The sequence below is a fragment of the Adiantum capillus-veneris genome, chromosome 26, assembly GCF_014529385.1.
Source record: "Adiantum capillus-veneris isolate H3 chromosome 26, ASM1452938v2, whole genome shotgun sequence".
NCBI classification, from domain to species: Eukaryota; Viridiplantae; Streptophyta; class Polypodiopsida; order Polypodiales; family Pteridaceae; genus Adiantum; species Adiantum capillus-veneris.
The window spans coordinates 68,422,187-68,438,002 of record NC_140956.1 but is presented as its reverse complement, the minus strand read 5'-3'; the positions used below and the strand labels follow the sequence as shown (position 1 = coordinate 68,438,002).

Sequence of the window (15,816 nt, the reverse complement as noted above, 5' to 3'; positions counted from 1 at the left end):
CTCTCTCTCTCTCTCTCTCTCTCTCTCTCTCTCTCTCTCTCTCTCTCTCTCTCTCTCTCTCTCTCTCTCTCTCTCTCTCTCTCTCTCTCTCTCTCTCTCTCTCTCTCTCTCTCTCTCTCTCTCTCGCGTCAGATGGGTCTCTCGCGTCACCAGGCCATTGGCTAATCCCACAGCACGACTTGCGGGCAGCAGGTTATTGCTGCTCAACAGAGCGTATTACAAGGCGCGAGCTTCTCCCACAGAGGGGGTCGCGTGTAGATTGAACCAGAGCCCGACAGGGGCCTGTCTGAGTCGCGAGCTCATACTGTTGGGAGCTACGTACGCTCACTTGCCGAATATCCAAAAGGGGGATATTCGGTAGAACAGATTGAGCGCATGCAAAGGGCTGTGGGAGTGCAGATACCCGCATTCGGGGTGTGGTTTATTTCTTCGCCTGGACTCAGCCAATCCATACACGTAGGAGGGTCATCATACGCATAGGTCAACAAACATCATACATTGTGCGAAATGGTAAGTGAGTCCGATACATCTCTTGAACGACAGAACATGGAAGCAATCTCCCCTGCACAGGACACGGAAGCCGTCTATGTCTCACCTGTTTGCAAGTCGCGAGCAAAGGCAACATTCATGCTCACGAACAAGCGGATAGCACAGATGGAGAGGGAAATGAAGGAGTGAAAAATAGAGATGGAAGGATGGTGGAAGGAGAAGGCGAACCTCCTCCAGATGATCTTCAATGACGGCCCACAATGGAACAGTGTGACATGAAATGTTTCGTGGTTTTGGTCGTTTCGGGGTTTCGAGGTTTTGAAACATTTCGTTTCATAGCGTCAAAAACATGAAACATGTTTCATAAACGACATTAAATTATATATTAATAAAATATGATAAATATGTATACAATGTAGCACACATGACTCTAGACTTTAATGTCCACAGAGAGAGAGAGAGAGAGAGAGAGAGAGAGAGAGAGAGAGAGAGAGAGAGAGACATGCTCAGTGCTCACTGCTTAGAAGCGACTTCAAGCGAGCACGATCAAAGAGATGTTCAGTATTGATGAAAGTTAAAACACAGCCACTAGTTTCATGAATCATACCTGATGCATCATTGATTCATTTAGCAAAGTACTTCTATTGAACAAAGTTTCTGGAAAAAAAGCCCCAATTTTAAACGTCTCATAAAAAATGCATGTCCGTTTCATGCGTTTCGGCAAAACTTTTCATAGGTTTTGGGGTTTCGTCTACATGAAACGCGTTTTTATGTCACACTGCAATGGAAGAAGAAGAAAGACAGCTCAGCCCTCAAACAGGAGAACCCAAACGCCGAGATACGGACACTCAAAAAAGAAGTCTCAGCCCTTAAACAGGAGCTTGCTGATAGAGTAAGCAGTGGACTAGAGGAAGGCGAATTTCAGCCCTCGGTAATAGATGAAATCAAGGAAATCAAGGAACAGGTAAGGATGCTCACAGAGGAAGAGAAACTGAGTGTGGCAAAGACATCTTTATGGGCGGAGATGATAACAAGGACACAGAAAAAGGCGAAAGAGGCCGAAAAATGGATTGAGGTCGCCAAGAAAGGGAAAGGTCAAGAAACTCATTGTACACCGACGCTTATCAACATGACCCTCGAAGAGGAACAAAGAAGGTGGATGCGAGCACTGCATGTGAGAGTGACCGGTCTCAAGGACATAAACAATGTGGAGAAAGAGGTCACAAGCCTTACATCCATGATGGAGATGGAGAAGCCTTTGCACACAAAGGCATGGAGGGTAGGTAAGAAAATTGATGGCATGGGAGAGTCTTCAAAGGGGAGAGCTCTCATACTACGCTTCCCCTCGTTGGAAGAGAAGAAGGAATTCTTGAGGAAGAGGCCTACTTTCAAAAAGACAGGTATTTTCCTCGGTGATGACCTGACTCTCTCACATCTCGCACATATAAGAGAGGTAATGCCAGAGATTACAGCGGCAAGGGAGAAGGGAAAGGTAGACTTCTATAGAGATGGACGGGTGGTGATTTTAGAGCGACGCACTGCACGACGGTGTGAGACCTATGGGACCACATTGAAGATGGATACCTCGAATTGTAATGGGTCTATGAGGTTGGACGTGGATGCATTTGAGGACAGTTTCAAAGACAAGGATATTGTATTCTTCTCAGAGACTCATCAGGCCCCTGGACAGGTGATGCCACATGTGGTGGGATACAGATGGGAGACAACTCACAGGATAAATGCGAGATCTGAGCATGGGAGTAGAGGTTCAAGAGGAGTAGCAGTGCTATTCAGAGAGGAACTACAACCATTACTGCATATTGTACAAAGAGATGGTCATGCTAGATATATGTGGATGAGACTGAGAGCTGACACAGGTCAATTCTTATATACTGCCATATGTTACTTTCCTCCCAGTACATCAGTGTATGCTCCATCCAGAGGGCAGTCGCCTTTCTCTATACTAGATGATGACATATGGGAGTTTTCTAGGGATGGTGATATCATTCTCCTAGGGGACTTCAATGCCCGAACGGGCAACTCGCAGACAGTCTTCTACGACACTTCAAATGAGATGCTTAGAGAGCTGGATGTAGGTGAGTTGGGACTTGACAGATGCTCAAATGACAGAGAGCAGACGGAGTATGGGAGATACCTCATGGAAATGACGACTACACATCGATTAGCCATACTTAATGGCTTACAGCGATTTCCTGGAGCAGCCGGTTTCACATGCTTTCCACACAGACATGGGGTCAGTACAGTGGATTATGTTATGACACAACCGAGATTTGTCCCTTGCATTCAGGATTTCACAGTGGGAGCCAAGCCAGTGGGCATAGCAGTAGATCATGCTCTCTTGACACCGTCCGTTAAATTTCAATATAGTACAACCCAGACGTCAGGAGGCAGGTCACACACCCGCTATACATTTACACCAGAGACTGATTTCGTTTATACAGAGGAGATCTGGGACCGTCTATTGGAAGGCACAGCTGGCACAAATGGTACAGGCCTCTCAGTGGAGGAGTGCACCACTCTACTGATTGAGACACTGCATGGGGTTGCATCAGTGGCATACCCACTCACTAGCCGAGCAAGAGACGCCATTCTGGGAGCATGCCCCAGAATAGTTGGTATGATGAGGAGTGCAGAGAGACAAGAGCCCAGCTTCAGAGGGATCTTCTTTTAGGAGTCATCACTTATAGACAGTCTCGGATTGCTTTCCGACTCCTTGTGCCACGGAAGACGCGAGCTTACCTACCTCAGATGGAGCGAGACTTATATCAGATGTTCTTGAGTAGGGACTCAGGAGAGGCATGGCGACTCTTCCATGAGCACTCCCCTTCCCTAGTGATTACTTCACCTGATGTATGGGGCCAATATGCGACATCATTATATACAGTTCCTGGATAGGAACCCCTTCCAGACCCTACCAAGCCTTGCCCAGCTACGAGCAAAGGGCCATCGACAGGATGAGGACCGGGAAGGCATATGATCATGACGGTATAGTAGCGGAGCACTTTATACATGCCAGGGAAATGCTGATGGACGTTCTCGCAGTGTTGTTCAATCGTGCCATGTGTGAGGGATTACCTGAGACTTGGAGGTTGTCTAATATTGTGCCCATCTTCAAGGCTGGTGACCCTATAGAGATTGGGAACTACCGCACTCTTATGGTTGGACACACATTGGCACGATTGTATGCATCTATTCTGGAGCAACACTTGAGTAATTGGGCAGAAGGCGAGGGTGTATGAGCAAAGGGTCAGGCCGGCTTTAGGAGGGGTTTCTCCACTCTTGATCATATTCTGACCCTCAGGGACATCATTGAGGAGGGCAGGGCACATGGGAGACGGATCTATGTAGCTTTGTGGATTTTCGCAAAGCATTTGACATGGTGCCAAGAGCTTGATTGATGCGCAGACTACAGGAGATGGGGGTGCCCATAGAGGTGATTTGGGGGATTATGGCTTTGTACAGATCAGTCATGGGACATGTATGCACTCCGGAAGGGGTATCTGATTTAGTTCACTCTACTATTGGAGTGAAACAGGGCTGCCCATTGTCTCCTACTCTATTTGGTATGTATGTTGATGAGGTGTCTGATTACATTGACAGAGAGGGTGACAGGGGTGCCCAGCTGGCAGGGATGTGGATCCCATTGTTGCTATATGCTGATGATATTGTGCTGCTATCTGACTCACCAGAAGGTATGCAACGACATTTGGATGCACTACGCAGTTTTGCAGAGGATAGGGGATTGTGTGTAAACCTATGTAAAACCAAGGTTATGGTGTTTAACACCACACCGCAATGGGTCAGGAAATCAGTACCTACTTTCAAATATGGCTAGGAGATTGTGGAGTATACAGATGCATAGACTTACCCAGGGGTAGTCTTTACTGGGCCGAGATTTTCTTTGAGAAGAGCAGCAGAGACTAGACTAACTAGAGCTAGTGCGGCTCTAGGAGGAATGGAGAGGATGTGTTCGCAGGTTCAGTTCCAGGAACCTAGGACAAAATTATGGCTCTTTGATACTTTGGTTGCTTCTACTATGTTATATGGGGTGCAAGTTTGGGGACCTTCTGTAGGCCAGGATGGTTGGAGGCGTATGGAGAAGCCCCTGGTATCTATGATCTCTCGGCTGATTAGAGCCAAGGCTTCCATACCGCATGATATCATTCGAGCGGAATTAGCTACCTCCCCCATGGAGATTGAGGCGCTTACCAGATCAGTCTCCTTTGTACACAGTCTGTGGGATACTACCAGAGACAAATATGCCATGGTGGCTCTAGTGTCCTCCAGACAATTAGCTCTTAATGGGGATACATCATGCTGGTATGCACAGATGGCATCATGGTTTCAGACACATGGTTTCACCATGGATAGGTTGCCTCCTTTTCAATACTCTCTACAGGCACCCTTGAGGTCTCTGACACGGGTAGAGATTAATAGACTCATTCGTCAGGATCTGATCCAGCTGGACACGAGGAGGACATGGATAGAGCCGATATAGGAGTTGGGCACAAAGATGGATTTCTATAGATATCATCTTCTCCACCTCACAGGAGATGGGTTTGTGATTCGACCTAGCTATATGGACACACATCTTTCTCATGGTTTGCATTGTGTCTTGGCTAGATACGCACGTCCTCACATAAGCTTGAGATTGAGACTGGCAAATTCAGAGGGACACCAGCAGATAACAGGATATGCCGCTTATGCCATCTAGAGCCAAAGACAGAGGTACATTACATATGTCATTGCACACTGTACTTGGAGATACGAGGCCGCTTTCATTGTCTATTCAGAGAAGGTTTTGGGCCTCTATCTAGGGTCATGAGTTATGAGGATCAGAGATGTCTTGGGCTATATCTACTCGAGTTACACAGGCATAGAGAAACTTTACTGAGGAGAGCTGAAGAGAGACAACCCCAGAGATAGATCACAGATTTTTGTACACTGAATAATGTACACCCAGAAGAACAGACAGAGGAGCAGCCAACAGTGGAGAGGTCTACCCGCACTACTGGCATTCTCATAGACCGAGCATTGGAGCTAGGGAGATCTAGACGACCCTGATGGAGAAGAGGAGCTACACAATTTCGAAGGAGGCTACAGCAAAGGATTGGAGCCATACTTTTTCGTCGACCAGGAAGATGAATCTCTATGAAGATGGATCTCTACTTCCCTCCCATATTGTCTACACATTGTACTACTTAGTTCACACATTTCACTCCTTTCACCTTTCACACCTATCAGCTTAGTTTAGGATTCCGCAATATTTATATTTGTTATCCTAGTTTAATTTATTTTTTGTCAATCTGACTTTGTATCAGAGACACCTCATTGTAACTTTCTGGTCTCATAGGTCACTTTGGCCTTTTGAAGACGTTAATATAACATTTCATTTCATTTCTCTCTCTCTCTCTCTCTCTCTCTCTCTCTCTCTCTCTCTCTCTCTCTCTCTCTCTCTCTCTCTCTCTCTCTCGCAAAGAGTGGACAGAGACAAACCTGCACATTGCAGACAAAGCTCCGAGCTGCTTCTGAGGAACCTGCGAACTGCTTGTAGAGAAGATCGAACTGCTTTTTTTATTTTATTCACTTGGTAGCTTTTCACGCTGAGTTTTTTTAATTTAGAGCTTTTCATGGCAGCAATGTTTATTTTTAAATTTAAATTCAATGCCACGTGGTGGCTTCTGCATTCGGATACTGGAAAAGGAGCCTTTGGCTCAGCAAGTAAATACTGAACCTGCGGCCTCGACTCCATCGTATCGGGTGGCAGGGCATAGCTATTAGCAGGATCTTTCGCCCTCACCTTCCCTCATTACTAATTGACACCTCCTTTTGGGAGGTGGGATCAATGGCTCACGATCACCGGTTGATTGTGACCGTTGGATTGCCTATGGAATGCAGAAGATTCCCGCTTTCTCGGATCCGAGGCTTGAACCCGCTACCCTCCCCCCCCACGGAATTGACTCCAACCACTAGGCTATCTCGCGTTCGTTGAAAGGTGTGTGTGTTGTAAGTTTATAGATCGGGGCGTCGTAGAAAAGTATACACCTAGTTCACATTGAGTTCACACCAAATTTGGTGTGGTGTGCAGACCCTCCCCAGTTCACACCTTTGTTCACGTTAAGTTCAAACCGAGTTCACAACAAATTCGGTGTGGTGCACATACCTCCCAAGTTCACTCTTAGTTCACACCTAGTTCGATCGGCGCCCGGATTGCACCCACCTCGCGATGCCTACTATAGGCCATTGATCCCACCTCCCTAGGGAGGTGTCAATTAGTGACAAGCCTCGCCTTCCCAAATCTAGCGGTAGGCACTTGTCGTTATGCCGAAAGGCATACCAGAATTCAATTCCGAGATAGACTTGTACAAGCCACAGATACGAACCCAACCCCTATCGGAGCAATCTGCTCTGCTTTGCAGAGATCTCTACGTACCTTTCTTGGATAAGTATGTATGTTGAGACCTCATGAGAGGAAACGAAATTCATGGAAAAAGAAAGGTAAAGAGGGAGGATTTTGTGATGAGGGTCCAAAGCAAAGCCCAACTTCCTCGATTTAAAAATCCACCTTTCCAAATAATCGAGTCGTGCCTATTTCCCATATCCTAGTTGCCACCACCTTGCTGCGCCGGAAACGGGCGACAAAGTATCATCAGGGTATCTCTCTTTCACAGTACAAGACTTCTCGGCTTTCGCCTTAGCCACTAAATCGAACTGTAAATTGATTAGTGAAGCATCCGCAACCTCTGGCAAGCGAGGATCGGCCCCTAAATAAGGGAAACAAAGCCTATAAGCCACCGACCATTACATACAAGATTAGGCGCCAAATGCCTAGTGATCTCGGCAATCGATGCCAAATGTTCTATCTATACGAATTGTGAACACAACACAACCAAACGTGAAGCCATTATCAAGGGATTAAGTACTAGATCTAAGACAGGTCTAGCAAGTGCTAGATCCATAAAAAAAACTACAATAGAAATTAAATCGTGGATGGACAACGCCTTATACGTTGTTTGTGACAAAACCAAAAGCCGCAAGCGTACCACGTACCGGGCACTCGACTTCGGGATCGTGCACAATTTCATCAAACAAATGTTGATTACGATTACAGCAAGAAAGAAACAAATAACACTTATGCCATAGGAGAACCCCCATACAAAGAGTAGGGAACCATCCAGGTTTAAAATTTAAATATCCGAAATTGTAACAATGAAAGTTCAAGTTAATAAGCCGAGTGAGAGGATACTATCCAGCTCAGTTCCAACAGCACCTTACTATGCTACGCATTTAGGGTGAACAGAGGAAAACTCTTTTTTTTGTTCTGCCTAACTAACGTTAAGGCATGATATTAAAATCCTCGTGCCCTAATTACCCCTGACAATACAAACGCAGTTTGCCAATGACAAGTGTAGTGGCAATATCCTGTCCGGGTGCCTCTAGAACAACCTCGGCCAGTGGCACCATTTCCTTGAGCGTAATTCCAAGCCGCGAATTCGGTTGAAATGAAGTTGTTCCTTACTTCTCCATCAAAGAAGATAACGGCTTCCTGGTCTTGCACTTTGCCCCATGCTTTGCAAAGTTCAATACTTTCGTTCAGCAGGTCACGGTTGGCGGTCCCCACAAAATTTGGTACGAGTCCTGCTTTTGTCTTTCCTTTTCTTCCGCGCTCAGCTGCTGTTCTGTAACTCTCTGGCTTATCTTCTGGTGGTCCTCTAGTTCATCTTCTTTCGAGAGTTCTGTCCAGCTCTTTCTGCAAGTATAGGTTCCGCTTTTTTTTTCACTCGTCTGTCCTTTCAACTCGCCATCTCGAGTAAATCTCATCAATCAGGTAATTCTTCAGGTATTTCTCCAATCTCGAATCTCACGAGTACTTAAAAGAATCTTTTCACACATGTATCAACCTACAGTTGACGTTTGTACTCCACCCTGACAAACTTTTCCACCAAGAATTTGTCCAAATCTTCATTCTTTTCTTCAATTCCCGTGCCGGATTTCAGATTTTCTTTGCCTGCCCACCGAAAGGTGTTAACTTTGTCAGATTCTCCGCAAAAACCCATTGTAATCTGGGGTTCTTTATGGCTTATGCCTTGTAAGACAGAGCGATGAAGACAGAAGCGCGCCCGATGTGCGATGAAGTAAGGGTGAGAGTGGCTAATAAGTCTGGGGTTGGGACATGAATATTCTCTCACAAAAACCTGCGTGTGCTGCAAAATGGATTGGATCCTCCATAGAAGAAGAACCTTGCTGAGCTTTGATACCACTGTAACAGGCTTGGACACTCCAAGCGAGAAGTCAATAGCAACACACAAATAGAAACTTCAAAAATCACTCAACTTTAATAGAGAGAGAGAGAGGGTCGACATGGCCCGGAGTAGTTCCGTGCCCAGAGGGATTGGCCCCAAAGTCTGGCGTCCGTTTTGGTATTTCTTTATCATTAATCATTGCAAAGTACAACTCCCGAGGGACCTCTACTCTCAGACTCTGCATCCAAATGCTCTGCAGAGTGAGGTCCCAAGGGCTCTTATAATCATTACAAGGGATGCCCAAAAGCAGAGCTCCAAAAGCAGTACAATGAAAAACTTCAGGTCCAAAAGCATCTCAACCCCAAAAGCTAGTGCTCTTATAATCATTACAAGGGATGCCCAGAAGCAGAGCCCCAAGAGCAGTACAATGAAAAACTTTAGGTCCAAAAGAATCTCAGCCCCAAAAGCTAGTGCTCTGGGCAGCTGGCGTAATTCACGAAAATCTGTCAGCAGTCAGAGCAATCCGCGGGCTGTCCGTACAACACTACCACGTCAGCATCTTTGCGCTCTTTCTTTTTTTTATTATCTCTATGTGTCCCCAAGAGCCCCATTGGATGGGTACCCTATAAGTTGGAACAACTTATAATCTTATAAGTCTGCCACATCATCATTTTGTGACACAAATACCGTCAAAGAAATCCTTGCAATCCTTAAGTTTCAGAGCCAAGTCATAGACTATCAGTCATGGTGTATTTCCAAGTCAGTAATGGTGTATTTCCAAGAAGGCTAAAGCTCAGAACAATCTCAAACTTGTCTAACCTAGCCACAATCAGTACTTAATAAATGACTTAATCAAAGCAAACTGCAGGGGCCAGACCTAGTGCTAAGTAAGCGAAGGGGCATAACCCATCTTCCCAGAGGGTTCCACAACCAATAGCAGTCAATATGCCAAAAATCCACGCATGGTCAAAAACCATTATACAAAAGGAAGGCAACATGATTAGCATGCAACCCAAGTTGAGGTATAGCCAATTTGATCAATTTTATAAGAGTGAGTCACCATGTGATGCTGATGAGAGATCATATATGAAACAGAATATTATCCGGGCAAAAATCATCCACACCAGTCATAATGATACCAAGATTTCAACCATATCAAATGTCGAAAAAAAAATTATATAGTTATCCCCAATAAGTAGGCCATTTTCAAATAAAAGATTGAGTCTTGCAGTCAGCACCTTGTAGAGGCACAATTAAATCACAATAATTCATAGATTCAATGCAACAATACAAGCCTCATAAGGTGAAGAGTTGTGTGATGTGTGATTAGTGAGTGAAACAAATTTTTATGTGAGTACGACAAACAATCCTAAGTGAGTGAGAACCAAGGGAAGGCTCATGCAACAATTTATACGGTGCGAGTCTGGTAGTTATTTTACTCACACACACTCCCTCCCCAGTGATCACGCCATTTTCCACTCGTCAGTCTCCAAAAGGTCATCCAGTTGTCACCAAGTGCATTTGTCCAACCAAGGTGCTGAAACCCCATAATCTGCTTTAATGGGGAGGATAGGTAGGACAATAGGAAACCTCTTAAAATATCTACAAGCACATTGCACACATTGTATGAAAACCACCTAAAGGGACATAAAGAAGGCACAAAACCTACTAAGAATCAAACCACAAAAATTTCATCTTGACAACAGAAAACCATAGTTATTACATGGGCTTTTGGCAAGAACAGACAGGCGAAAACACGCTACGTAACAAGGAGCTAACACAGTTGAAGAGCAACGTACCAATCACACTGCATCACACCAATAGCCGCAACCATAGGAGATTGAAACCAGTACCTTAATAGCAAACATAAACTCCTCAGTATCACAAAAGACGTACAGAAGAACAGGGTGACCAAGGGCCATCATTTTGGCAAACTCAAGATTTTGTATGAAGAAAGCAAAATTTCAATCATACCCTTGTTGAAATGCACAGCTACCTATATTTTTAAAAAAGCCATATTTAAATGCTCATTGTAGTCCCCAAAGAGTTGGTCTAACGGTAAGGCTTTGGCCTCTCAACCTACGGGTTGTGGGTTCAAATCCCCTGTTGGGTCACACTCTACACTGATAGAATCTGCAATACACATTGGTGCATGCGTGTGCATCGGATGCTCGTAAGAATGGCGTACCGAATTCGACAAATAGAATGCTGCATCTCTGTTGAACTCATTTCGACGAAGGGGTGGATCAATGCCTCGCATCTTAAATTGAGAAAGTGAGGAAGACCATGTGCCATGATACAACAAAACTTTTGTTGATTGAATATTTTGTGGATTAAAGAGCATTTCTTGTTGGTCTCCTACTCGATCATTTGACACAAACTGCCATGACCTGTCCTTTAGTGTGCGGTACCTACCATTGTCACCACGAGGTGGCACCCAAAATGAGGGCAAGGGGATTTGAATACATCTCTCATCCAGGTTGTCAAAATGTTGCTCAGCAAAGATTTCCTTACTATCTTCACCTCTTGCAAGACCTCTATCAAAAACCCTTTCGCAATCAGCCCCACCACCATTGCTGGACCTGACGATGCCACCTTTGCTTGCTTGCCTTGAAATGTGTTCAAATGCCTCATTCTGCATTTCATCATCATGACTTCACCAGCAGTCATATCAACATGCCCAAAAAAGTTCTACAATGGGGTATCTTCCACATCAAATGTGTCTTGGATATCTTGCAAAGTGTTCAAAGCCACCATTGCCTTGCCTTCTCGCAGAGTGTATTTGATTCCCAAAAAAGACTTGTCTAAACCATCCAGATTAGCAGAGATCATGTCCAGCAAGGATGTAGAGAAAAACTGAGCGAGGAAAGCAAGAATCTGATTAGCATCCTTACTGAAAGGCTCTTTGTCCTCTGATGCAAGCACATCAATGTCTTCTTCAACGAGGCACCAAAATGAGCCGCTTGTTGGAGGTAAATTGAATGCCAACTCAACATATTTTGGAGCAAAGTACTTTGAAAGCTCCCTTATCATATCCTCTCGCTCAAAAGGAGGCAATGATTTCATATGTTCTTCCTTATTTTGATGACACGGCCTTCGATTATGCTGAAGAATCTCATGAGCAGGTACAACAGTTGATGCAAACGACTTGGAAACATCCAACCTGCAGAAAAAGCACGCACAGATCCAACAATCTTAAGTAAACAACCATGTTGAGGAACATATTATTGACAGACATTAAACACATACATAACATACATGTTGTAAAGCGACAAGACCACATCAAATAAAACACGATTAATGCCAAAGATTCAAAAAACCCTAGCAGATTCTATAAGGTGCAGCGGAATGAATGTTTGCGCTTTGCTCAAGATGAGTGCTCCAAACTGTGCTCAAGGTTCCTTTTTGTTCTTATGGAAGGGAGAGCCTTCCGTTCTTAATGAGAGAATGTTATGATCACAAACAAAGTGAATGGACACTGTGCATGCAAGTGTATGATACTGAGAGATAGAGAGAAGAGAAATACGACACCAAAGACGTTGTAAAACCCTCCTCCGAAGGCCTTACTCTCATCGGCGAGAGTGGTCAACTTATGATTGCACAAAGTGGTACAATGACAATGCATGGAAAATGATGCAACTTGGGACTCGGTCGGTGACGACGACGATGACTTAAGGGCTGAAATCTGCGATCTTCTATCTGTTGTCCATAAAAACGCTATGGCTGAAAATCTGGGGCTGATTCGGGGCTGCTGAAAACGCTGGTTTGGCTGCGTTTTAAGAGGCTGAAAATGATGATCTTTTGCAAGTACCTAGGGCTGAATTGGCTGCTGTCTTTAATGCTGAAAACGCTGATACATCTGCTTCAAGGAAGGCTGAAAATGACAAACGCTGGCAGCCATTGATAGCGTTAGTGAAAACGCTAGGTATGTGGGGATGTTGGCAATGAAGGGGTTGCTGAAAACGCCAGCTTGCAGGGGTTGATGGTGATACTACAAAACGCTAGGCTGAAATGTTGGCGATGAGGGTTGTACCAAAAACGCCAAGTGCTTGTGGGTGCTGAGGGGTTCTTGCTGAGAGAGAGAGAGAGTACCTGTTGCCTGGGGCCTGTTGTGCTCCTTGCTCATTTGCCAAAGATTTGCTAGCTTTGGTTTGCTTATATATTTTCTTACCCAATTTTCCCTACCTACTTTTGTTGGAAAGTCACTTAAATTAATAAGTGAAAAATGTCACTAATTCTTTGGATTCTGATGGAAATATTGATGATCATGCTGTGTGCAACCAGAGGATATGCATCTATGCTAAGTGACTGGGCATGCACGGTCTACGAATAGACTCACAAAAAGTGCCAGATCGCTTCTAAATCTAGACTAATTGGACTGACTGAACCCTGATCATGTTGTAGCTTGTCCACGGACACATAGGGTTGGATGTGTCACGTGACATCCCCTCCTTTTCAAAGTAAGGTACTAGTACCGAACTATATGGCGTCGAGGGAGATCGCCAATAGCATCCGGAATCCTAGAAGGGACTCTTCGCCGGCCCACTCTGAGGTGTGGGTCGTGCAGTACTTTTACTTCATAAAGGTCTGCAACACTTGCTTCTTTGGGCCACGCCAAAAGCGACACAAAGTCTTCTGTGTATCCTTCAATGCTTCAACTGCGTCTAGAGTCGTGCTTCTTCCATCTTCAAGAATCTCCATGGCTGAAAATTCCTGAAACCACTTGCAACACAAAACCATCAACATACCTATTTCATATAAGAGAGTGGAAAAAATCTTGTCTTCGCTAAAGACTGTGTATGCAATGTAGATGAACATAAACACATGCAAACAATGAGATCGAATCTTTCTCTTATGATCTAGAGCAATCAACTGTGGCAAAACACAATGGAAATGCCCACGCTTGGTGCTCATACTTTCATGTGCTCGTTCGGAAACTGTGTCATGCCAAGGAAGAGACATGGAATGTGACTTCCTTACATACATACTTTTCAGCTTTTCATGAAAAATCCGCATACATTCGTGCTCATCCATGAGAGAAACGTGCTCAACATACAATATGTCATGCCTAGGAAAAGGGATCACATAAAGATGCTGACTAAAATACACAAAACGATCACGAATGAAACATTCGAACAATGCGTGAATATCAATCATGCAAACACATAATACTTCTTGTGAGGTTTCTTTGGACCTAGGCTCGAGAGCCAAGATCGATCCTTCGTGATTGATCGAACCTGCAACGATGTTAGCTTCGCTAGAAAAAGCATCAACTAACACATAATCCTTGTGGACAATCACATTTTCTTCATGCAACTCATCATGCTTGTGAGAAATCACATCTTGATCATGCAAAGCATCATGCTTATCTTTATCATCCAAATCATCATGCTCATCATTATCATTCAAAACATCATCATGCAAATTCTGTGTGTCATGCTTTGGAGAAGAAGAGACTGAGAGAGTCTCCTTTCCCCAAATCTCTTGCATCTGTTCCTGAACTTGAGAATAGAGTCGCCAGAACTCTTTGTTTTGTCGGTCGCTCTGTTCTTGTATTGCTTTGGCTTCCTTCCTTGCTGCTTCTCTTTCTGCTCTTCTTTCTGCGTACCTGCGTTCCATTTCTGCCATTCTTTCCGCATTTCTGCGGTCCATTTCTGCTTTTCTTTCTACATTTCTTGCTTCGCGTTCTAACTTCCTTTCCATAAACATATGGTTCTAAGCCTCCATAGGAGTTAGTGCAATCCTTGACGTAGATGGGAAAGGGTCAGAAAAACCTCCTGGTGGGGAAAATTCTTCTTTGCCTCTCTCATGCTCATCACCTCCAAGCGAAGTATCCATTCCGCTTCGAGTGATGACCATTCTAAAGTCGTGGGTTCTTGTGGTCTTGGGTTCTTAAGTTCATGAGGAACTTGGGTTCTTGAGGGTCTTGGGTTCTTAAGTTCTCGAGCAACTTGGGTTCTTGGGGATCTTGGGTTCTTGAGGTTCTTGAGGTTTTCTTTCGCTTGCAAACCGTGTTTGAGAAGGATCTTCTCTTCACCCGAGTTCTACTCCTTGCCGCGGGCACACCCCTTGGCGGCCTTGCGCTCACACCAAGGTTGCTTTTTTTCACCTCACATCGATTGCCCGGCCGCTAAGTGCACGGTCCGCTCTCAATGAGTGAAAAGAGGCACAAGGGAAGGCTGGATAAGCCCTTCTTTCCTGGGATTCCTGTCACTCTTCAAAAACACGATTAGGAATCGGCACGCCCAAGCGAACTTGGGTTCGTGCGACCTCAACAAGTAAATAAAATTCTATGGTTCTTGTGGTTCTTTCCTTGAGTGATACAGAACATTGCCAAAGCTCTGATACCAATGTAAGGTGCAGCGGAATGAATGTTTGCGCTTTGCTCAAGATGAGTGCTCCGAACTGTGCTCAAGGTTCCTTTTTGTTCTTATGGAAGGGAGAGCCTTCCGTTCTTAATGAGAGAATGCTATGGTCACAAACAAAGTGAATGGACACTATGCGTGCAAGTGTATGATACTGAGAGATAGAGAGAAGAGAAATACGACACCAGAGACGTTGTAAAACCCTCCTCCGAAGGCCCCACTCTCGTCGGTGAGAGTGGTCTACTAATGATTGCACAAAGTGGTACAATGACGATGCATGGAAACTAATGCAACTTGAGACTCAATCGGTGACGACGAAGATGACTTAAGGGCTGAAATCTGCGATCTTCTATCTGTTGTCCATAAAAACGCTATGGCTAAAAATCTGGGGCTGATTTGGGGCTGCTGAAAACGCTGGTTTGGCTGCATTTTAAGAGGCGAAAATGATGATCTTCTACAAGTACCTAGGGCTGAATTGGCTGCTGTCTTTAATGCTGAAAACGCTGGTACATCTGCTTCAAGGAAGGTTGAAAATGACAAATGCTGGCAGCCCTTGATAGTGTTAGTGAAAATGCTAGGTATGTAGGGATGTTGGCAATAAAGGGGTTGCTGAAAACGCTAGCTTGCAGGGGTTGATGGCGATACTACAAAACTCTAGGCTGAAATGTTGGCGATGAGGGTTGTACCGAAAACGCCAA

At 44.7% G+C, this 15,816-nt stretch overlaps 1 pseudogene; it reads right to left on the bottom strand.

Moving 5' to 3' along the window:
- Positions 1 to 10,674: 10,674 nt before the first annotated feature.
- LOC147423608 (uncharacterized) lies at positions 10,675 to 11,749 on the bottom strand (annotated as a pseudogene).
- Between the last annotated feature and the right edge of the window lie 4,067 nt (positions 11,750 to 15,816).